Source organism: Phoca vitulina, unplaced genomic scaffold, assembly GCF_004348235.1.
Source record: "Phoca vitulina isolate PV1807 unplaced genomic scaffold, GSC_HSeal_1.0 scaffold28, whole genome shotgun sequence".
NCBI classification, from domain to species: Eukaryota; Metazoa; Chordata; class Mammalia; order Carnivora; family Phocidae; genus Phoca; species Phoca vitulina.
Genome location: NW_022589731.1, coordinates 17,318,398 through 17,343,945, shown reverse-complemented (window position 1 = coordinate 17,343,945; position 25,548 = coordinate 17,318,398).

Here is a 25,548-nt window from a genome sequence, read left to right as displayed (position 1 = left end):
TAATCATCTGCCAAAGGGCTCTATGTTATTCTATTAAGTGGCTGTTCTATATTTACTCAGCCATTTACCTTCTGGACATTTAGACAGGTTGAGTAAATACAGAATACATTTTATACCTACACTTGCCTTGGTAGAATAATGCAGACAGCTCCATGTCCTGCTTAGGTGAGGGATTTACAAAGTATTTGCAGTTCATTGGGTTCTTTTGCTACTAGAGACAAGATGGCTCATATAATTGCTTGTCACAACACAAATATCTGAAGTCACAAAACAGTGGGAGACTTTTAAAAGCCAAATGTGATGCTCATCCTTCAAAGTTTGAGAGAACAATAGCTTTTTTTTTTTTTTTTTTTACTCCTAGCCTCTAGAATTGGTAAGATTTTAATAATTTGTATTTAATTTCTACCACTGAGTTTATTGGGTTTAAGTTTTGGATCTCAATCTCTTTGGATTTATTTCTGCTCCTTCCCCTACATTTCAGCAGAAAATGATTGTGTTTGGGTTTCCACTCTTGGAGGGCATTCCCTGGTCTGAACTGTTTTCATTTATTTTATTTTAACATTACAAAGACATTTCCAGTTATATTTGGTTTTGCAATTCATTCCTCCCTCTGTTTCACAAAAACCATAAAACCCACATTGTCTAAAAATGCTGTGTTGAGCAAAATGGATTCAGTCCTCCTTGGAGAGCAGAAAAGGATGGAGCCAGTATGTGTTATAAACATTTCCAGGGAGATTGCCTCTTTCCCAGAATTGGTTTTAGACAAAGGCTGCTGACCAGTTGTGCGATTTCATTTCGGGTTGCTGACCCCGGACCCTACTTGAACTTGACTTCGGATGTCATGTAGGCATCTACCCACATCACATCTATGTCTTTTCAGCTCTCAGTTCTTCGGTCTCTCAGCCTCCGCTGGTTCGGCCCCTGCCATTATTTTTTTAAGGACCAGAGCCATGAAAAACCAAGGCTTTGGATTTCTGAATGAAGGTTTCTAATGTTAAACTTGGTGGTTTCCTGTCACAGAAGCACAGACCCCATGGATTCTGATCGCTCTGCAATGTGGATCTTTCTCTTCCGGTTAGATTAAACATCCTCATTCCCTTCGATTGCAACATTTGATCATCCGTGCTCAGAGTCTGCAAATTCTTTGAACAGTTTATTTTCAGCAGATTATAACTAGCCTTTCATTTTCCAATCTGAGGAAAACCAAGTGGAAAGTGTGGGTTTTCTGTGGGATTTTTTTCCCTGTTTGCCCTTATATTTAATTGAGGACTGTGATGGATGGAACTCAGATGGAGGGCTTTCTCGTGCAGGCCCTTGCTTCCTGGTGGGTACCTGTGTTCTACATGTTGTTGAACAGAATCCTACTTACCTTTATGAAATTCCAGGTATTAGCACCTGGCCACTGGGTCTATGGCACTTGTGGTCTCAACCTGAGGCTTGAATTTTGAAAGAATCTGAGTCTTGCTCCCTCTACAGAGACCACCTCACAATCGTCCTTACCACCCTCCACCCCTTCCTTTCCTGCCCAGATTTAAGGAGGGAGAGAAGAGAAGGGAAGAAATATGTAGTAGGCATATTGCTCGCCTCACTGGTATTTTTGGGTTGGCAGAACTGTCCATTCCTTAGGGAACTTAGGTAACAAATAGGCATGGTCTTTTTGGAGGCACACATGCATTTTATATCACCTTTGGTGCTTACTCACACTAGTGTTATTGTTTTCACACAAGCCTGCCTTCTCTGCTAAATAGGAACCAGCTGAGGGTAGAGAGACATCTTGATCAGCAAACGTTTATTGAGTGTCTCCCAGGGACTCTGTGCTGGGAGAAGAGGTGACTTCCTAGTTGGATTTGAGTAAGTTCACAGATATTCCACAGGCCTTCTTCCCCAGCAGCCCCCTGCATTCATTTTCTGGGGCCATAACAAATGCCTACAACAGATGGCTTAAAACAATGGAAATTTATTCTCTCCCAGTTCTGGAGTCCAGAAGTCCAAAATCAAGTTGTTGGCAGGGTCTCCTGCCCTCTGAAGACTCTAGGGAAGAATCCTTTCTTGCATCTTCCAGGTTCTGGTGGCCCAAGCATTCTTTGGCTTCTCACTGTAAGACTTTAATCTCCATTTCCACCTTCACATGACTTTCTCATCTCTCCGTCTCCTTTTCTGCCTCTCAAAGGACACCTGGTGTTGGAGTTAGGGCCCACCTGTGTCATCCAGGTGCTCTCACCTTGAGATCCTTAACTGAATTACATCTGCAAAGACCTGTTTTTTTCCTGAATAACATTCACAGGTTCTAGAGATTGAGATGTGGATGTATCTTTTTAGGGGCCACCATTCAACCTGCTATACCCAGCAATCTGAGTTATACAGAAAGAGGCTGGGTTTCAGAGGTTTGCAGGCCTCATCTGAAAGTTGGATTGGATTTTGGTTCTGTTAAGTAGATAGGACCAGGACTGTGTCATGCCTCTCCCTCTAATTGCATCTCCTTTTCCCCATCCACAAAGAGGAGGTGTACAGCTTGGACTTTTTCTCTGCCTTTTGTGTCCAGCCTGTTCTACTTGTTCTGTCATGGAGCCTCTTCCCAGAGGAACAAGGCCAAACATTCACACTAGTTGCTAATGACTTGTGAATTTGCAACCAAAAATATGCCTTCTTACTTGACAATTCACTTAATAACAAGTTAATTATTTATATAGAGAGTTTGAAAAAATGTCTTTTCTAACTGCAGTCAGTATTTGAACTATCCCACGCACTGAGGAAAGAATACTATCCTTCCCTTTTTTGAAGACGGTTCTTGTTTGTTCCGTGTCAAATCAAGGCCCCTTCAGCAGTGAAATTCTAAGTACACCCCAGATGCAAGGTGGGCAGCTTCTTTGCAGAAGCTATTACCTTGTGTTTGTTTCCCTCATCACTTTCCTTGGTGATTTTTATTTGGCTTAAGTCAAGTCCTGACAGTACAGAATCAACCATTAAATGGGTTTTCAAAGGTGCGGTTCATGAAGAATCCCCTGGAGCCACCTGGGGCCCGCACTAGAATAAATAGACCTGAGTCTCCCATTTCACTCCCACTTGAGAATCTAGGCTTTCATTCTTGAGACTACAAAGGGGGAGGGTAGAACTTATTAGAGTCGGAAGACAAGGATTCTGGCCCCTTTGCTAACTGGTGAGTGACTTCACATATGTCACTTCAACTTCTCTTGGCTTCGATGTTCCCATCTCAGATTGGTCTTAAACTACCAACCCTCCTCTAGTTCTGAAAATCCAATTCTGCCTGTGACTCTAAGGTTCATTTCTAGCTCTAAAATTAAGCTTCTACAATTGGTGTCTTTATTACTTGCAAAATCAGTTTGGAAGTAGGAAAGAGATCATCCATCTACAAAGTTATTAATCATTCTCTGTTTATTCAACCCTTCTCCACAAAGCAGAATTTGTTTTAGATTGCAGCTTAGCATTCCAGTTGCTTTGGATGGAGAAAAGTCTTGGGTATCTTTACCTGGGTCTTAGCTAACTCCACCTCTTCATCCGGGTCTTACATATCCAAGATGGCTTCTCTTAAACGGAAAGTTGTCTGAAACTTTAGTGGAAGGGTAATTATGCCAATCAGTATATTTTTGTTAATAGCAGCCCAAATCTCAGTGACTTAACACAATAAAATTGTATGGTTTGCTCATACAGAGTCTAGTGTAGATGTTCCTAGTCTGGAGGCTCTGCTGTGAGGAAAGCCTCTTCTTCAAGCTGTGATACAGCTTTCCTCCCTCACAGGCTTTCACCTCAGAGTCCACGTTTATGGCTTGGAAGAGAGTATGCAAGCACGTGCACCCAAAGAAGGTAATACTGGAAATTAGGTGATCCCAACCAAACTGCAAAGGATGTTGCAAATGTAGGCTTCCTGTGTGGGCAGGAAGAAGAAACAGGTTGGGTGAGCATATAGAATTATCTCTGTGACAGTAATTCTATTTCCTACTTTGGAGGGACGAAGAGAAAGAGGCCAAATGATTACTCTTAGCCCTCATGGTATAGCTGGGTAGATCTCAGAAGAAAATTTGTAATTTCTTTTACACTCCTGAAGACATTGATCCACGCTTGCCTTGTCATCATTCTCTACCACAGAAACATTATTTAACCCAAGACTGTGGTTTTCTTCCTTAATTTGCATCATGTGCTCCCAGTGCCTCATGGGAATAAATGGGAAACAATTTGGGTGACTGACAGCCTCTACTCACTGAGGCTTATACTTCCTTGTAAAAGGGCATCCAACCACATCTTAAGAATTTGGAAGGGTAATAATCATGACAATAGTTAACATCTATTAAGTGCCTACTATATACTTAGCACCATGGTAGGCAGGCGTTAGATCTACCTTATTTAATTCTCTCATTTAATCTTTAAAATTTACTTTTACCAAGTGACTTAGAAACTGACTAACTTCTAAGGCTGGATTTCTAAGCAATTTTGGGGAAAAGAACAAATGTAATTCCTTTTAAGGTGTTCCCCTTGAGAACGGCAATCATTTGGATGGATAAGTTCTGACGGGTTTGTGAAAACACTGGTCATATGACCATAGAGTCCCATCTCAAGTGACTTGGAGAGGGCCTGGGGCTGGCCTGTCATCACTTCTGCTGGCAGATGGGGTTGCCCATCTGCTCTTCATTTTCATTGTCACTTGCTCAGCCTGAAAGCTTGCAGTCAAAATGTTCGACAGATCTCCTTGTCCATCTAAGTGGACAGAACTGTTTGTCAAAGATGGAGGGGGTCAGTATTCTCTTGGGGCATCTTGGGGTCTGTTTTGGGGAGCTGTGCTTTGGGGGGGGCCCTGACTGTAGAGTAACAGCAGTGGTTGGGAAGGGTACTACTAATGTGCCCAGACACTTTTTCATGGATGAAATTAGCATCTCTGAACATCCTTCCTTCTCTTGGAGGTAGTAGCTTGATGTCTTTCTTGTCCAGCAAAAATCCTCATGCTCCCTATGCATTCCTCAGATTTATCCTAAATAAAGGTAGGTGGTTAAGGGATGTCTGAATCCTTCCTTCTCTCCTCCACAGCTCTGGAGATGTCCCTAAAGATAAATCTCCCAGGGACTTTTGTGGGGCTGGAGTGGAGTAAAGTAAGAGGTCATCAAGCAGTTAGAATGGAGACCAAGTCTTTAGGGTACCTCTAGCACAAAAGATGTGCTATTTGGGATGGACACTCAAACATATTTTTAGAACAGGTTTTCTTTTATTTTCTTTTTTAAAGATTTATTTATTTATTAGAGAAAAAGAGCGCGAGCATGGTGGAGGGGCAAAGGGAGAGAGAGAGAGAGTCTCAAGCAGACTCCCCACTGAGCACAGAGCCCGATGGCAAGGCTGGATCTCGAGAGTCAGACGCTCAACCAACTGAGCCACCCAGGCCCCCCAAGAACAGGTTTTCAAGAGAACTTTATGCCACCAAGACAATGGAAAACATTTCCTCACACCTAAAGTACCCCGTCTAGTGATGCCAAAGCCCCTGCTGTGCAAAGGTGAGCTCAGAATCTGGACCAATCGCTTTTTAAATTACAGCCCCTGTTTCAATATGTCATTAGGATTTCTGATGAAAATGGGCTAAAGCAAAAAGTCTTTTAAGGTATAAAATCCTAGCTTTTAGTTCCTGAAATACAGCTTTAAAATGTCCTGGTTCTACTCAACTGTCCAAAAGGAGAAGGGCAAAGACAACTGGGCAAATGCTTTGAAGCTTTTTTAGGAGAATAGGGCAGATTTGCACAGATGCTCTTCACTGCGTACATACACACTCCTCCGGGGCCTTTTAGCTCATGAATTTGGCTGTGGTAGCTTCGTGGTGCAGCCTTGGATATGGAGTTGCCAAAGGAGGTGAGCTCTGTCTTCTATCCATTCATTAGGGGCCAAGCTGCTGGGCTGGTTGTGTGTGTGTGTGTGTGTGCGTGTGTGTGTGCGTGTGTGTTGTGTGTGTGAATATCCAGTAGATGATTAAACAAGATTAAAGAAATACCAGAGCAATTGACTTCACTTGACTTTTTAGGAACATACACTTTGTGAGGGTGACATAGATCTTTCTCCCTGTTTTCTGATCATCAGGGATTATCTTTGGTCCTCAGGCCTCATCCTTCTGTGCTCTGACACCACCAGGGCCAACACCCCCCATCTCCGATGTAATATGTATCCTGGGCCTGATATTTATAGGATAATCCAATAGAGCCACTAAACAACTATATAACATGTTAGTAAGGTTGTTTGATTTGAAAGTCTTTTGCTAAATAACCATAATAGCCATAAACTGCTAGAGATAGGTTAATGATGATCATAAAATTTATTATTGCAAGTATCTGCTATCTTCCTGAGAGACGCCCTCTCTTTATCACAGTTGGGCTGATTACATTTCCCTGGTTAACATTTCACTCCGGCCTGTGCTTTACTCAAGGTCCCCTCACTTGTCAAGAGCTGAGGCCTGTCAGCTGGGAGCTCCTTTTGGGAATTTGATTTTATTAATACTTTACGGTTAGCAGCCTTTAATTAATGTTAAATGAAAATGAGATTTTAAAGCATTACAGAAGACTTTTCGCTGGGGTGTCAAAATAATTTACAGTGATTAATAAGCTTTAAATGACCATCATAAGAGATCATTTGAATTCCATTTTGATGGTAAGACATTGATTGGAATATGTTTATAATTAAAAAAAAAAAATGCGTCCCTGGGAAGAATTTCTGGCTGATCTTACCAGTAAGAAATGTCACACTTCTGAACAACTAGTGTGTCCTTAAGGGGCAGCTGGAGGAACAACATACAAGGGCTGTGTTGGTGGCCTGTCCTGGGTTGTTGTGGGATTCATTATGGGATGCCTGAATCAGCTTTATTTATCCATTCCTTTTCCCTTCTACCCACCCTGCTCAACACACACACACACACACACACACACACACACACACACACTTACACTCCTCTTCTGGAAAAAGGTGGAGTATAAACAAATAAAAGCTAACATTTACAGAGACTTTGTCGTGTGTCAGATGGTATGCTATTTATAGGCATCGTCTCATTTAATTCTTAGAGAAACTCCACGAGGTATGTCTCATTATTCTCCCCCTTTTACCGACCAGGAAACCAAGGCTCACAGTGGTTAATGACTTGCCCAAGATGTTCTGCTAGTAAGTGACCGAATGGGATTTATATGGTGGTTTTCGGAATTCAGAGTCAGTATCTTATACGGTTTTCACGGATAAACAGATAACATCTCAAACCCCTGCTTTCCTGCCAGTGAGGAAGCCTGAGAGTCAGGGCAGGTCTCCACCTCCATAAGGAAACAGGGCAGGCCAAGGGATCAGGGCAGAGGCCCTGTGTGTGAATCGCGCTAGGCAAGCTTGGTGGAGGAAGAGGCTACATCGCGGGCCACTGGCCAGTCAGCGGTTGCCCCCCACCCCACCTGGTGCTCCTGGGTCGGCAGCTGGGGGGTGGGGGTGCAGGGGGCTGGCAGAAGGCTGTGTTTAGAAAAGATAGTCCTGGGGCGCCTGGGTGGCTCAGATGGTTAAGCATCTGCCTTCGGCTCAGGTCATGGTCCCAGGGTCCTGGGATCGAGCCCCGCATCGGGCTCCCTGCTTAGCAGGGAGCCTGCTTCTCCTCCTCCCTCTGCCTCTCCCCCTGCTCATGCTCTCTCTCTCTATCTCTGTGTCTCGAATGAATAAACAAAAAAAATCTTAAAAAAGATAGTCCTGACTCCGCCCTGTTTCATAAACATTGTTCAACATGTTTATGGTAATGTCCTCCTATCCGTATTTTTATAGAACCCATTTTCAGATTGGGTCTGAACCGTCACATACAAGAAGAGATTCGGGTCAGTTCTGGCTTCTCCTTTCCCGGATCACCCAGGGTGGAGTTTTCACCCAGGCCACCCTGCCCTGTCTCTGCACACTCCCTGGGGGGTGGGGTGGGGGGGTTCGGCCTCTCCCACACTCACTGCAGGGTCTTTCCTCTCTGAGGGGCACAAACTGCTTTGCTGGAGACCCAGAGTCAAGCATAAACAAGACACGGAGTGGTAATAGGAAACAATGCCCGCTACTTTTATTAGGCAGCTGCTGGGTGCCAGGCCCAGCAGGACACATGGCACGTTCATGGTCTTGCTTGTTCCTCACCCCTATTTCAGTCCCTCCCACTAAAAGCATGCAGAGATGTCTGCAGCTACACCACTGCCCCCGGCACCTGAGTGGGTGAATGTGTTGATCATGAGTCTTTCCATGGTCTGGGTGTGCTCCTCTCTGGGATCCTGGGTACTAGAGCGCTCGATGGCAATACCAATGAGGCTGAGGCACCTAGGCCCCTCTGCGAGCCCATTATGTCTGCTCACCTGGCCCAGCCCTGCATAGCTGGGTCGGACCGGGTGCTCTTACCCAATCTCCCCCCATGAGGGGGTTGGAGCTCTTCTTACAGCTGTAATTTTCCATCCCTTTGTGTGGTGATGGGATCATGTCTGCCTCCCCTCCCACAGCTGTTCACCACGGTGCCGCCAGGGCCTGGGGTCCCGCCTGGCCCTCTGGAGTGGTGTCCTGAGTGGGTGCTTGAGTGATGTTTTATGGTCCCTGGGACAGCTTTGCGTGGGGCCCTTGCTGATCGGTAGGAAGCTCGAGGTCAGCTGATGCCCTCTCATTCTGGTGTCTAATTTAAACAAAAGACGTGGGCCAGTTTTCTGTGGAGGGTAATCTATAGACGTTGTGGGTCTTTCGATGTGCCACACATGGGCCACAACTTGCACTCGCATCATATCTGCCAAGACGAGGAGCTGCTGAACTTCAGAGCTGCAAAGTGTAAACGTGGCCATAGAAACTGCTTAATGGGTTGAACTTTATCGTGGGCCCTTCTGGAGCTACCCTGTGATCCGGAACTGGTTTCTCTCAGGTCCTGGAGGGTGGGGGAGTCGCTGTGACAGCTCACCCTTTGATATCCCTGCCCTCCCTGCTGGGCAGACTGCAGCCTCCTTTTTTTCCCCTGTGTGTATCTGTATGAGTGTATGTATCAGTGTGTGCACAGGTGTGTCTGTATATGTGTTGGGTGTGAATATATGTGTGTGTGTAGGTGGGCGTGCACAGGTGAACAGGCGGCTGGGTGTTTGTTCATGACTGTGCACGTGACCGTGGAAGTGTGTTTATCAGTGTGTGCACGTGCGTGTCTGTATGCACACGTGGCGGCATATTGATGGGAACGCACCTGGCAGTGTGCACACAAGCGCACCCGTATGTACAAGCGTGGGGGTGTGTCTGCGCGCGCAGCGATAAGTTGGTGGGAACGTGCCTGGCAGCGTGTGCGCGCGCATCTCTGCGTATGTGCGCGGGTGTGGTCTGCGCATGCGCCAGCGGCCCCCGCCGGCAGGGAGAAGACGCGGCGCTGTGCCCCCATCTCTCGCGTGTTGATGTTATCACTTCGGCTTCCCGAGTCTGGCAGGAGACGCAGAATTAAACGCAGACGCTCTGGTGCCAAAACAAAATCGTGAAAAGATTTGAAGCCCCCGTTCCCTGAACTTGCAGCCTATCGAACTGGGAACAAGCCCGGCTTTGTTTCATTTCCTGCGTTGGATGGGGGTAGAACAGTCTGGAGCCGCATTGGTTCTGATAGTAGAGCTGACTCAAAGCCAGAGAATTTAAAATTGCTGAAACCCCAGGCAGAATGGAGACAGCAAGATGTGACGGAGAGGGGAAAAGCCTGTAAGAGAGGGGAAAAAGACATTCTTACCTCGAGTTAGGAATGAGGAGAGGTGGCAGCCCAATTCTTGAGAACTATAGAAGCACAAAGAGGAAGAAAAAAAAAAACGGTTGTTCAGGCAAAGAGACCAGACAGAGGTGGGCCTGGCCCTGACCTCGCTTTGACTTAGATACAGAGTCAGACAGGTGGGTGGGGCTGCCAATAAGCACAGAAAAAACGGGTCCAGTTGAAAGTGTTTTTCTGTCCTGCCCTTAATTTTGTGGCTGGGGAAACAAAGGCCCCACTGGGAAGCCACCTCCCTGAGCTACAGGGGATCCGGGCCTGGCAGACTCCCGGCCCAGTGCTCCCTGAAGGGGCACTAACAGGAGGTGAAAGCTGGCAGCTCCTGAGGTCTCTCCGTGTGTGCCAGGCTGCCTTGCTGTCTTGTTATTTCGCTTTCTGAAAACAGGTATTTTCCCTTCTATTTGGAGCCTCTGATCTTGAACCAGCTTTTCCTGAGGTTTCTGGTTTTATGGCAACAATGGTGTTGGGCATACTGTTATCAACCAGGTTGTATTTTCACCGATTATGACTCAAGCGTTTCTTTCTTCTTTTTTTCCCTTCATCCACCCCAAGGGAATTGATGACACTTGTTCCCCAAAACTGTAGCTGCCAAGGTGGCCGGCCTCCAGGTCAGCCTTGAATATGAAGTAGAAGGGGTTTGTGGGAGGGTCACACCAGGCCATGGGAGGAATAGAACAGAGGCGGCAGTGGGGGCAGGGGTTAAGGGAGAATCATTGTGCTGCCAGGGGTGGGAGTCTGAGCCATCTGCAGCCTGGAGTCTGGCTTAGACCAGGCCCATTAAGTATAGATCGTTACCCCCAAAGCAGTGTTCGTGAGACCACATAGGGCCCAAGCCTGGTTTCTCCTCTTACACTGAGCCACTCTCCCCAGGGAGTCACCAGGCCAGGGGGATGGGATCTCCCTTGCTCTGCTCTCCCCCGTCCTCCACACTCACCCTCCTGAAATGGGCACATCTGTATCGAAGACCACCCTTCCCAGGAAGGGACCCTCCCTCAGTCCAGAGAGCTGGAGGCTGTGGGTTTTTCAGCAGTGACAATTAGCCACTGACCTCATCTCTGCCGACTCTGGCCAAAGGAGCACGTTAATGGCCATTAAAGCCAAATTTCTAGTCTTCTCAGGTTCAAATGACAACTCTTCCCTCTGTTATCTTTTGCCGAGAAAACTTGGGATAACGAATCTCCTTTATTGGGGTTTATGAAATGAAGTGGGGTACATTTGTATAGGAGAACACTTTGTAGCTTCTAAAAAGAACGGGGCAGATCTATTCAAAGCAAAGCTAGCCACGATATTATTCTCTGTTCTTTTACTTTGGTAAGTGAAAAAAGCCAGCTGTAGAAGAGTGTGAATTGTTTGATTCTATTTTTATTACATAATTGGTGTATATGTCTGGGAAGCCGTATACCAAACTATTAACGGTAGTTACCTTGGGGGGAGGGGAGCTTAAGAACTTGTGCTTTTTACTTTATGTATCTTCTCTCTCTATTGAGCATAAACAATCTCTTAAATTAAAAAATCTCTTATTCATATGGCAGTAAATATACTGTCAGTCTAGGATGACCGGAGTTCATGGTGAGGCCTTTTTTTAGTATATGTGGGAAGAACAAGAGAGTAGGAGTCTAGGAGACCTGGCTTTTCTCTTAACCAGGGGTTTTACTTCTTCTTTGTGCCGTGGACCTTTTTGACAGTCTGATGAAATCTTTGGACCCCTTCTCAGAACGATGCTTTAAATACAGAAAATGAAATATATACAAATTACAAAGGAAGCCATCTATATTAAAATACAGTTATCAAAACATTAAAAAAACAGATTTGTGAGGTAGTAATATATGTGCATCTTAATGCATCAAGATACAAGATCTAGCTGAAGGTCTAATAACTACTATAATTTAGCATTAGCGATTGAGCATACGTGGTATTTTAAGAAATCTGTAATGACTGAATGTGACATGGAAATATCTCTGATTGCCGTTAGTGACAGAGTCAGCTATGCGAATACTACTATGGTGTGTGGCTTTCCTTCATAAATGAAGGAAATGCTAAATTACAGTTACAGGTAGTGAAAATGAAGATGTCATTCTTTTCTTTCCCCATCTGGCACCACAGACTTGTGTTTGATTTTTCCAGGCTAAGCACTAATGCTCTTAACTAGCTGTGAGACACTGAATGATACTATTACTTCTCTTCAAGTCTCTGGCTCCTCATCTGTAAAATGAAGGGCTTAGCTATGGCAAATGCATACTCTCTTCTGTGTTAACTTTAGCTGATTAAGAATGACTTGGTGAGGCGTGTTGACAACGGTACTGAGATCGCCCCTGATATCGATTGGAAAGGCTGCCATGAGTGATTGGTGATGTCTGCCATGGGCACTAGATGAGAGGGAAGAGGACCAGCATGCTTGGCACAGATTTCCATTCTTGGGCTAGAGGAGCCTGTGGTCCCTTCCAGCTCTGATATTCTAATAAGTCTGAAATTACTTATTCTCTACTGATTCTAATTGAAAATATCTATTGTACAACAACAGCAACAACACGAGGAATGTTAGTTCTTCCTGAGGGATTGGTGTGTGTGTGTGGCATTGGACCAAGTTCTCCCTGTGGACCAAGGCTTCGGATAGGCTTTTCATTAAATGAAATTGTAAGCATTACCTCCAGTTTCAATGATAAAATGGGTACTGGGAACAAATTGTCTAGAAACAAAACAAGAATTAGTAAACACAATCTTACAAATGAGCCATCTGGAGATTTATTTACATAAGAAAAGAAGAAAGCCTTGGTATTTTCATGTTGGGGTTTGTTTCTCTTGCAAGTAGCCACAGGGGTGTATTTATCATGAACACACATTGAGCTTTTTAGCAAAGATTGCTGAAAGCCTGAAAAAGTGATACTCATTTGGTTGGTTACTTGGGGACTGGGAAGGAGGAGAAGAGACAGAGTAGGAGTCACCAAAAAAAGAAAAAAAAGTTTTTGAATGAATTTTAGCAGATGGGATTTCAAAATAGTTACAATGTGCTCACACCCTGGTTTTGAAATTACACATTATCCCCAAAGTGCCAAATGAGAACAATTTTCCCATAACAAGGTCAAATTTGGAGGCATTAAGCCATCAGGCAAATGCAGAGGGACTGCAGAATAGTGCTAAGGGCCCCAAACCTTGACACAATTTGTTCAGCTGTGGGGAGAGTGGTCTTTCCACCCCAGGGACCCCCTGGGTGTCAGACCAGCTCTGCAGAACCACTTAACCCACTCTGTGAGCTTGTCCCTTTGCCCACTGTTCACTCAGGAAGCACGCATGGAAATAGTCCTCTCTTCCTAGGGGTTCCAGCCACATGACCTGGCCTCCCACCCACCAGGGGGGTTCTTCCATGTGAGGAGGACAACGCAGAGTAGATGAGAGGGGTGGGGAGGAGCTCAGAGGTGGTGGAGCTCACCAAGTCCCAGTCCCCATGTTGGAGACCACACAGGCCCAGGTTACATTGCCTGCCATGCCTGCCAAGTGACAGTCTGGATAAAAACACCCTCCCTGTGTCTGGACAGGCACTGTTTGGCCAATAAAATACAAATTAATAAGACAGCAGTTGGACTGACTTTACAGAAAGATAACTTTCTGCTCCTGGACTGGGCTGGGTTGTAAAGTATCTTACATGTTTGCTCTGGAAATTGTATAGCTCAGGGCAGCAATTCTTTATAGGGGCAAGAAGAGGCAAGACTGGAAGGGTCTAACAGGTCTGCTGCCCCAGGGCTTCTGGAGCCAGAAACAGCTGCAAGGAGGGTGGGAAGTGAAGCTTGAAGAGTGAACATAGCTGGAAGGCACCCAGCAATTCAGAGCCATCAGCATAGAAGATAATTACCTGCTGACAGGTCTCTGATGTGTACCTGGGTGTGTGTGTGTGTGTGTGTGTGCGCGCAGGCTCTGATTAACCATGTCTTTACAGGCAACTTGGGGGCATATTCCATACTCCATACTGGGTAAGAGGGGGAAGGGCTCATAAATAAAGATCCAGAACCCTTAAACATTGTATTGTGAACAAATCTGCAACTAAACTTGAAAAGGTGGAAGATGCAAAGAAAAAATCAGAATTGGGAGAAGTTTCCGGAAGAGTAGGTCCAGAGCAGTGCTCTGGGCCAGTGCCTGGCTTGAAGGAGATATTTCTGAAAAGGTTTTAAAGGAGTGCATGATCAGTAGACCAACTGTCTGAAGGGAATTATAAGAACAGCCAGTATGGATGGCAAGTGCTTGGCCAGGCTCTGGGGCTCAGGGCCTCCATGGTTCATCTCACTGTGGGCACTCTTTGTGGATCCATTTTTCAGATGAGCATTTTGAGGCTGAGAGAGGGTAAGTAAGTTGCCTGAAGCCACAGAGCTACTGGAAGGCTGTGATTTACACCCACACAGCCTGGTTCCAAAGCCTGCCTTCTTAGCTATTACTGAAGCAAAGGTGACCTTGACCTTACTGAAATGACAACCGGGAGGCCATGTGAGGTGGGAGGAGCAGAGCACTGAAGGAGGAGATCCCTGCTTATGAAGCTGAGGAGCTCCACAGCACCGGGCAAGTCGTCATTATTTTTGTATGCTCTTCCTGATGTCATCATCATTATAGTCGTTGTGATTTCTCACTACCAATATGTGGATTGGATGATAAGGTTGTAGCTTTTTGGATTTTGTTTTTCATATTCTTAAAGGGATATTTACAGGGCTCTGAGAGTAAGTTCTGGCAATAGTGAAATTGGCAGGTACCCCCAGACCGTAGTTGTATATTTAGGATCCAATGTCGATGAAATGCAAGTCAAGGTACTCTAAATTTAAAATGCTTTTAAATGAATTTGTATGTTGTTTTGACATTACATACACATATTTGAAAACAGCAGCATATATATGAAGATTATTTAAGGCACAGGTCAGGCTTCCTGGGCCAGCATGGTTAGGAAGATATGTTTCAATCCTAAAATGGAAGAGGAATGGCTACTTTTCAGGTAACACGAGGAGCACCAAATGGAGCCCTTGACTCTGTGTAATCCAACATCATCCCATCCATCCAGTATGACTCGTTCAAGGATGAAAGTGGAGCTCCAGGAAATGGCAGTCCAATTTGACCATTTAGAGTGTCAGGCCAGGAGTCTCTCAGGTGAGGTAATGGATATGACTTGTTCCATCAAAGTCATTCCAGAAGATGTGGCTTCAGAGTCAGGCAAGCAAAGGCGTAAGTTCAGAACCCTGTTTTCCACTTCCAGTTCCCATTATTGAAAACCTCCACTGGTTCCTTTATGATGGCAGTTGAGGGAAATGTGATCTAGGGAGAAATGAAGCCTGCAGCCCTACTGATGAGTTACATAGATGCTTTCTCTCCAGGCTCCCACCTCCAAACGCTGAATTGGCTCTGTTTAATTCACTCTTGCTTTTTCAATCCTGATGCCGGGAGCAGCAAATTCCACAGGCACTTGGTAGGGGTTTATCTTATTGTCCCTCTCAGGGACTGACATAGTGTAACTCATTGCTGATGGAAATGAAAGGTAACGTAATACTGATATTATGCTACTTTTCCGTGAAAGCCCATAAGTAAGAATCATGCTTATTTTCCATTCATCTTTTTCTTTCTGAAATTTGCAAAATTTAACCAGAACAAATTTGTGTTCTCTGTCATTTTAAAACTCGGGGTGCTGGAGTTTTCTAACATTCCTGGTATTTTCAACTTGAGTGCCAAATAGATCTTTGTCCTTAGAAATGCATTAGCCCTTGGATTTGCAGATACAGAGGCAGGAGATGTAATGTCTTCCTGTGTCTTGACACATAAATACCTACCCGTGGAAGGCAGAGGTGTTAGGGGTTCCATTTCACTTCTACTAGGATGTGAATGGCATTACGTTATGAGCGATGATTCTGTCTTCCTTTGCAAGGACAATATTGTGCATTTTGCTAAGCTTTTGAAGTGAGCGCATGCGGCAAGGATTCAGTAATTATTGTGAGTAGAATCTAGTAGGCTTACAGTTCCAACTTGTTTTGGGGCTCAACTTCTGGAAGACAGCCTACAAAAATAGCAATTTACAGGGGGGAAAAAAAGCAGGTCCTGAGGCATTTGGTTGGGGCAGACATTAGTTCCATTTAGGGTTTAAACCAGCCCACAGTTAATTGTAGGTCCCTTGCATTAGCTTGTAGGAGCAGTAAAAGCATGTAATTCGAGCTAATCTGATGGGCAAATGAACTGGGTACTTGGTGCCAAGTGAGACCGTGAAACAAAAGGACACATGTGTTCTCAGGAAAAGAAAACCAAAAAACCCCCCAAAAACCAACACAACATAGTTTCAACTATTGCACACGTGAAACTCCAGAGAATTCTTTGGAAGGTTTGTCATTTTAGAAAAGAACCTTTAGGGTACAAGGGATGAAGCTTGGGAGGTCAGTGCCTCTCAGCTGGGTGGTGAAGCACGTGGCCTGGAATCATTTGGGGGCAGCTTTCAGAGAAGTTTGATATCAACTGATTGTCAAGCCCTTCTTTAGAAATCCCTTCTATCTTTTGGGTCTTTGCCTTCATTTTAGCTGTTGGTGCATTAGAATCAGCCCAGGTCCCATCCCTATTGATTCTGATTTAATTAGTTTGGGGTGGGGCTTCAGAGTCCTTGCTGTCTAGAAGTGCCCCCCAGAGGAATGCAGTGATGAGTGTAGTTAGGATTAAGAACCGCTGAGCGAGTAGCAGATACGGCTTAAGGAAGGTGAGGTTAATGGACATAATTTAAGCTACTTGAGAGGGAAGTGATACAAAGCCAAACGTGAGGTTGTAAATGGATATCTGGCAGTTTACAATGATGCCATCTTGTTGGTCCATGTTGTAGGATTTGTGTTCCTGGGGAGTTAATGAACTGGTGGTTTTTCTAATGTCATTCATCCAGAGACCAACTTCCTCAAAGCACAAATGTAATGTGACCTTAAATCAGACCGCTCTAATGTGCTCCATGCAAGAAAAGGCCTCCAAAGGAGATGATTCTGGACCCTCTTTCTTAAATCCCAAGCCTCCAATGGGGCTCTATTATGTCCTTTTCTTTTTTTCAAAGATTTTATTTATTTATTTGACAGAAAGAGACACAGTGAGAGGGGGAACACAAGCAGGGGGAGTGGGAGATGGAGAAACAGGCTTCCCGTGGAGCAGGGAACCCGATGTGGGGCTTGATCCCAGGACCCTGGGATCCTGACCTGAGCTGAAGGTAGACGCTTAATGACTGAGCCACCCAGGTGCCCCTATTATGTCCTTTTCTTGGCAGGGCTGCCCTCCTGGGGTCCAAGGTGTGAAGGCCTGTTGGTAAACTGGTTTTAGGTTAGTAAAACAATCAGGCCGTTGAGTCAGTTAAGTCAGAAATTATCCATTTAAGCAAAAATGTATTAAACCACTTGTTTGAAAAATGGGTTAAATCAGTAATCAGTATGTTTTGAATACATTTTGCTAAGTTAAACCAATTCCTAAGGTAAGAGGTTGTGTTAAAATCAGGCATATCGATTTTACTATTAAAAGAAAAATGTAAGGATAAAAATATTTTAATACCCCAAACGTGTAATTTGGGTTGAACTGCAGGAGGAGAATCCTCAAAAATTAGAGGCAGAAAATTAAATAGTAACTCAAACATAATCTTGAAAATGAAAAAAAAATTTAACATCCTACAAATTAATAGGGCTCATGAGAAAAGGCACTAATGGGGGTGCCTGGGTGGCTCAGTTGGTTAAGGGTCTGCCTTCAGCTCAGCTCATGATCTTAGGGTCCTGGGATCAAGCACGAGTTGGGCTTCCTGCTCGGTGGGGAGTCTACTTCTCCCTCTGCCCCACCTCCCACTAGTGCATGTGCTCTCTCTCTCTCAAATAAATAAAATATTAAAAAAAAAAAGAGAAGGTACTAAAAAGAAAAGGCGGTTTGTGTATTACAGACTAAATATTAATCCCACATTAGAGAAGCAGTGGGTCTATTGTTTTTATACTCCAGATGTTTATATGGAGAATGGAAATTGCATCAGTCAAAGGTCATTTGCAAACTTGAAAGTTGTGATCTCCTTGGAGAGCATAACATGCAACATCGCTGGCATCCCCAGGTGTGCAGTTAAGGGTCTTAGGGCAAACTGGGCATGGGAAGTGGCATGGCAAAAGTGATTTCTTAACAGGCATTTCTAATATATATTTTTAAAGATTTTATTTATTTATTGGACAGAGAGAGACACAGCGAGAGAGGGAACACAAGCAGGGGGAGTGGGAAAGGGAGAAGCAGGCTTTCCATGGAGCAGGGAGCCTGATGTGGGGCTCAATCCTAGGACCCTGAGATCATGACCTGAGCCAAAGGCAGACGCTTAATGACTGAGCCACCCAGGCGCCTTGACAGGCATTTCTAATATTTACAAAACATTCATACAGTCTTTTTTTGGGTTAACGCCTTCTACTGATTGGGTGAGGCCCACCGTGTTGTGGAGGGTAATCTGCTTTACTCAAAGTCCTCTGATTTAAATGTGAATCACACTGAAATACAAATACAAAAATCTGTGAAATAGCTTCACAGAAACATCTAGAATAACGTTCAACCAAATATCTGGGTATCATAGTCTGGAAAGGTTGACAAAGAAACTTAGCCATTACAGGCAGACTCCTTGTTGTGTGTAAGATGAAAGTGTAAGGATTCTGAGTGGTGGGCTCACCAGGCTACCTTGCTTATTCTCCTGCACTCTGTCTCCTCAGAGAATGCTTGATGATGCCCCCTGAGGTCCAGTCAGTTTGGTGGATGGGGTTAGTTACCAGATGAGGCTCCATTGTCAAGGGAAGGGGCTTTTGATCTCCTTCACATACAATTTCCTCCCAAGAGATGGAACGGAAATTTGAGAAAAATTAGCGGTGCATGGGTAGAGTTCAGAAAGCAGAAGGATCCTCTTCCTTGACTTTCAGTGTACAGAGAATTATTCTCATCGCCAAGTTTATAATGGCATCATGTTTTGACGCAGCTAAGCTATCGTATTTCCTTTCCCTGCATTGTGACTGGGCGGGGGGGGGGGGGGGGGGGGGGGGGGGGGGCGTCTCTGATGGCTGTTATTTTAGTAAATAGGACAGGTGATAGTGTCGTTGGAAGTAAGAGTGCAAGTTGATTAATGGAACTGTTTCTCATAAAATTCGTATGATTGACTTAATTTTTTTTAAAGACTGTATAATGATATTTCAACAATTTGGGAGCATGGAGAAAAAATAAATGATTAGGCCCACGAGGTGAGCACAGTGATTTATGCTTTCACGTGGACCCTTCTATTGCTTTGTTATATACATACATTTGCTTGCATGATTATCATAGTGTACATATATTTTTATCCTTTCCCCATTAACATTTTGTCATAAGTACATTTCCGTGTCTTTTATAGTTGGTTTTTATGGAGACATAACATTCCATCAAAAGGATGTAGAATAATCGAATTAACTAATCCCTATTGTTGCTTGTTGAGGTTGCTCCAAGTCTTGTGCTGTCATAAATCATCTTGCAGTCGTTTGTTTTTCTTTAGTATAAATTCCTAAAAACAGGATCACTGAGCCAAAGGACATTTTATGGCACTTGATGCATACTGCTTTTGTTGGATTTGATTGGATTTTTTGTACTTTTCTATGTTTTTTTGTTTGTTTCTTTGATTATGACCTTGCCTTACCACCCCTGGTTTCCAACAATGACCTCGGTCGCCAAGGCGACACCTAGACAGTCATCACGACTCCAATTCCTGCAGTCGTATCTCTCTGACAGAAATATTCTTCAAGGCTAAAAATGTCCATACCTAGCCCTAGCTTGAGAGAGATTTATAGCTTGGAAAATCTGAGTACAATCTCTGCAGCCATTTTTCAACCAAGAGTGAAAAAAAACCACATTTCACACTTAAAAAGCAATTTAGGATTTATTTTTGGTTCTTTGATAATTCAGGGAGACTTTGAAATGCTTGACATCTCATTGCCTCTCAGCATAATTGAAGATGAGCTCTAGGTTGAGAAGTTTAAGGAATAGTTGTAAGAATTTGGAGCAAACATTTTAGAAGACAGAAGTTAATGGTGCCATTATCTCAAAAAAAAAAAATGGCATCATTATCTCTTTAAAAAGAGATTTATTTTTATTTTTTAATTTTTTGTTGCAATATATAGAGTTTCATATTGGACATCAGTGTTCTATTTTGCTTGGTGAAGTCTGATATATTTGTTTCAGGTCTCATCTCCATGCAAGGAAGTAATGTATTTAAAGAAGTTAACTAAAAAATTGGTGTTAGGCATGGTACTAAACTTAAGTCTGAGGAGTGAATTACTTATATTTGGGGAAAACTGTTTATACTTGAACCCAATAATTTTTGGACCTCTCAGATAAATGGAATCATACGCTAGGTGGCCCTTTGCTACTGTCTTCTTTCCCTCAGTGTTATGTTTCTGAGGTTAAGCCATGTTGTAGCATGTGTCAGGCCTTTGTTCCTCTTTATAGGTGAATAATATTCCGTTGTATAGAGAGGCCACATTTTATTTATCCATATTCATCAGTTGATGGACATCTGTGCTGCTTTCACTTTGGTGCTATTATGAATAGTGCTACTATAAATATGCATGTGCAAGTCTTGAGGGGATATATGTGTTCATTTCTCTTGGATACATGCCTAGGGGTAGAATTGCTGAGTCATCTAGTAACTCCATGGTTAGCTTTTTAAGAAACTGCCCATATGTTTTTGTGGCTCACACCTGGAGATGGGGCAAGGTCATGCTGAGGCATGCTAGTGTCAGCATGGATGAGGGGCGTGACCCTGATTGAGGGTCAGACAGTAAAATGGTAGAGAGGAGTGGCTCAGACTAAGGAAGTGTTAATAAGGATGGTTTTTCATAATAATTGGTTCATTCAGAACAGTCTTCCCTTCAGTTGTTAAGCATATTTATTTGTGTAACAGTAAAGTTGTAGTAGGATATTAGTGGTCTGAAAGATTCGATGTGATCCATTTATGAAGCTTCCTATAATGTTAAATGCCCCATTTACTTTTTAGGAATTAGTTTTTGCATCAGAAAGCAAATACCATACCCCCCAAGCTTTCTAAATAAATATCCTGTTTGGGCCCTTCTAACAACAGTCTCTGAGTCTGCCTTCCTTGAGACCCAGTGAGGGACACCATGGGTTCACCAAATGTTTGAACTCTGCCTGGATTCTGCTATGTATGTGAAGGTTATAATAACATTGGTTTATTTTATGCAAAATCCCCTTAATAACATGGGAGGCAGTGTTTGGGGAATGTTTCTGAAATTGACATTTGATAAATTGAAGAAGATCTACGATAAGCATGTTACTGTTACTGTCAGATGCTTCATTTTTCGCTCTTAAATGTCTGAACACGCATACCTTAGGAATTTGATATTAGCCTTGATATTAAACCCAAAATGGTTCATTCACATGAACGTTGGCCATGAGGATTTCTTTTCCTCTTCTTCAGTAGAAAGATGATATTAGCTTGTGTAATTATATCCCTAGGTGGCATTAACCACAGAATTGAAGGTTTGGCTTCCTTCTGGCAAACAAACCTTAGTCTCTGACTTGACGCTCACACAACTCACTTGTGTAATCATGCTACATGCGAAGGGTGGAAATTAGGTTTTATATTCCATGAACCGAGTTTCCCGTGCCAGACCAGAAAAATCTTACCATTGCTGAAGTGTTCAGTTTTTCTGTGGCTTCTACAGACCCTGTCAATGATCCAGGAGGCAGATTTTGGTACATTCCAGCACAAGTTCTAATTATGGATGTAATGATTGGTGAACATTTAAAGCAAAAGCCCAAATACCAAACATGGACCTTCTTGTTTTTTAAATTAAAAGGTCAGCCACCCGGTGTCAACAGTTTTAGACAGCTTGCATTTTACCTCGAAGAAACAAAGTCAGCAAGAAAAAACAAACCCAGACCATTCCATTGCTTAGAAATGAAGGAATCCAGTTGTCTTACATGTTGTAACTGACGCGACCCGACATGCTCATTTCGTTTTTTTTTTTTTTTTTAGTCTTTGGGTTTTGAATAATTGCTTCTTGCAGAAAGCCTATATTTTCTGTACTCTGTGGTTGCCAAGCTGTACTTGACTTTTAAAAGAGAGTCAAAGGAACGTACCCTTGTGAGAAATTGCTGCTTTGTGGAGTACAAATGAGAGGTTTCATGATCTTTGAAGCCAGGAAGGCCAAATCCGGCTCAGAAACCCCACCGCCAGGCTGCATTTTATATTCTTCAGTGCTCTACTAAATTGTCCTGTCCTTTTGCTGGAAGTGGGGCGGGGGGGAAGACATAGTGGAGAGTAAGGGTCCAGCTAAGTGATTCCCCACCTGGCTCAGAATGCAGAAGGTTCTCCCAGACCCTTGTGCTCCAAAAGTTGGGCTGAATGGCAGACCGCTCCAGCCCTAGACCAGTGGTTCTCAAGTGGGGACAGTTTTGTCCCCGAGGGGACAACAGGCAATGTCTGGAGACATTTTGGTTGTCATCACTGGAGGGGAGTGGTGTGGTTGTTGCATTTAGTGGGTAGAGGCCGGAGATGCTGCTAAACATTCTACACGGCACAGGACAGCACCCCCCCTGCCCACGACAAAGAAATATTCTGCCCCAAATCAATAGTATCAGGTGGAGAAATGCTGACCTGGAGGGATTGCTCTGAATACCAGGTGTGAAGTTTCCTGCTCCACTCTTCCCAGGGGGGAGGAGAACAAAAAGAAGGCCTCTTTATTTGACACCTCATTTCTTGGGACCCCTCTTAAAGACAGCATTGGAATAGTAGGAAACGGGAAACAAGCCCCCTACCTGCAGGAGGCCTGGGGAGCTTCTCCCCACACTGCTCAGTGGGCCAGTGGCAAGTCCCTGCAGGCCTGGAATTATTCTGTTCCTTTTTTTGTCAAGTGTTTCATAAAATCCTTTTGCCCCAGGTTAACTTTCCTCTTCTTTATTGTTAAAAATAATAAGTGTTTGTTGTTGTTGTTGTCATTGTTGGTGGTGAGGAATTATTCTGTAAGCCTTCACCTTTCTTGGAAGGGAAACACTCTGACCAACAGATTAGAAAGTTGTCTGAAGTCACCATAACTTCTAGTCTGTTTGGAACCTTGCTGACATGTATTTCTATTCAGCCACATCTGCAGTTGAACAAAACCGCTTTCATCAGCTTTTGAGAATCAAAGTGTCCAAGCATCTGGGGGCTGAACGTAGCCTGTAAAACAGTGTGCAACCCAAGGTGGCCCACTCCCAGGCCTCTGAGGCCCCTTCACCGTGCAGACACCGCGAATTCTTGGGGCAGCGCTAGGCAGGAGAAAAGTGAAGGGAAGACATCTGTACTAAGGCGTTCGTGTTCTAGCTGACTTCCCTTCTCTGCTTTTCAACTCAAGGCCTACAGAGAATGACACAAGCTGACGGGGTGATTGCCCACCATGGTCATTTCAGGTGGTGGTAGTTGGGTGGGGTGGAGGCCTTTATCTCCATAACACACCCAAAGTGAGCCAACCCTCCTTAACACCATCCTCATCAGCAAACATTTATTGTGCTACCCAGCACTGATCACCAGGAAGAATAGGAAATTGAGTGAAGCCTGTTTTCTGCCCCGTGCTTTGTTAGGATTATCTTATTTAATGTTCAACAACAACCCTGTGAATGGAGAGCTTTTATTTTCTTTGTTTTGCAGATAAGGAAACTGAGGCTTAAGAAATCAAATGATCTGTCAAGGTTACAGCACTAGTAAGTAACTGTGTTAGAATTTGAACTCAGGTGGAGGCATTTGTATTTTCTAGATTCTGCCATGTAGTAGGAGCTCAACAAATGTCCCCTGGGCTGAAATTTTATCCACACACAAAGTAAAGGCATATATATGCACTTAACTTGTAATTTCAACTCCATGTGCTGAGCAAACCAAAAATCAGATCCCGGATCTATAGCATGTATGAGATGGTTAAAGAGAGTCTAGTCTGGGGGCACCTGGGTGGCTCAGTCATTAAGTGTCTGCCTTCAGCTCAGGTCATGATCCCAGGGTCCTGGGATCGAGCCCCGCAGCGGGCTCCCTGCTTGGTGGGGAGCCTGCTTCTCCCTCTCCCACTCCCCCTGCTTGTGTTCCCTCTCTCGCTGTGTCTCTCTCTGTCAAATAAATAAATAAAAAATCTTAAAAAAAAAAAAAAAAAGAGAGTCTAGTCTGTCTCTCCCGTGTGTCGAGAGGCGTGTTTTGGAAGTGGACATGTCTTGAGCAATGACTGGTTCTGATGCTTAAAGGTCATTTTCCGTCTTGGACCCAAAGTGCAAACCACCTACTTTGCTATGGTTCTCAGTTGAAGAAATGAGGATCTGTTTCAACACTGGAGAAAATCCTGGTCAGAGTATGGGGAGATGGCCTGTCCCCAGGAGACACAACGATGGTCTAGAGCTGTACTGTCCAGTACTTTAGGGGGCTACAGGGCCCTCAAAATGTGGCTAGTCTGAGTTAAGATGTACAATAGGTGGAAAATTCACACTGGATTTTCAAGACTTAGTACAAAAAAGTAAAATATCTCACTAGCAATTTTCTACATTAATTACATGTTGGAATAATACTTTGGATATATTAGGTTAAGCAAAATATATTCGGGAAATCAATTTCACCTATTTCTTTTTACATTTTGAATGCAGCAAACAGAAAATATAAAATTACCTATGTGGCTCTCATTATATTTCTATTGGACAGTGGTGGGCAATTTAGTGAGTTTTTAAGGAAAATATGATTATATGTGCTAACTTTATAACCTGACTCCCCCCACCCTAAATGAAAATGCAACTCCATTATCACTATCAGAATAATCCTAGGGGGCAGACATCGTTGCATTTCTACAGTGTTTTGGTGAGTTTAGATTATTAAGGCTAATTCTTGCAACCTATTGATGATTGTACCTGGGAGTTGAATTCATGTCTATTTGAATTCAACCCTGATTTCTTGCCCTTGTTATTTGTGAAAAAGTTAAGCAGACAGTGAAAGGGAAGGAAATGTGACTACCCTTTTGGCCAAGTACACACTAAAGCCACAAGCTTTATGAGTGTTTTCTTACCATTGCTACTTACTAAATGCAGAAGGTGTACAAATTCGGTGATTTGAGTGTTCTGGTTTGCTGATCTGCGGTTCATCCAGGTTTCATGGAATATTTCAATTTTAAAAGTTTCTTGTAGAAAGTAGAGAACATAAAAGAAATAGCAGCTTTAAAGATGACAACTTTTTCTCCTGTTTTATTGCAATATAACTGACATCCAACATTGTATTAGTTTTAAATGTACACCATGATGATTTTATATATATATATATATATATGGAAATGATCGGCACGATACATTTAGTTAACATCTACCACCTCACATAGTTATAATTTTTTTTTCTTGTGATGAGAACTTTTGAGGGCTACTCTCTTAGCTACTCTCAAATATGCAATACACTATTGTTAATCATAGTCACCATGCTGTACATTACATGTACATTACGACTTTTTAAATTGTAGAATGAGCTTATGTCTGCAGTTATCCCCCCTGTATTCTTTATTCACCATCAGAGAGGACTCTCTTGGGGACTCTATCAATTTTGCTTTTGTTCCATGGGAGGCTAGTAGTTAAGAGGGGTTTATAGCTGACTTTATCATGGTCCCCATGCTGCAACCTGCCTAAAGGTGTGTGCCTACATAGCTCAGAGTACAGCTGAGATTTGGCAGCTACTCACTTTCTATGGTATAGACCAAGTGGGTGGCCCTTGTTCCTTTTCTTTTCTTTTCTCTCTTCTCTTCTCTTCTCTTCTCTTCTCTTCTCTTCTCTTCTCTTCTCTTCTCTTCTCT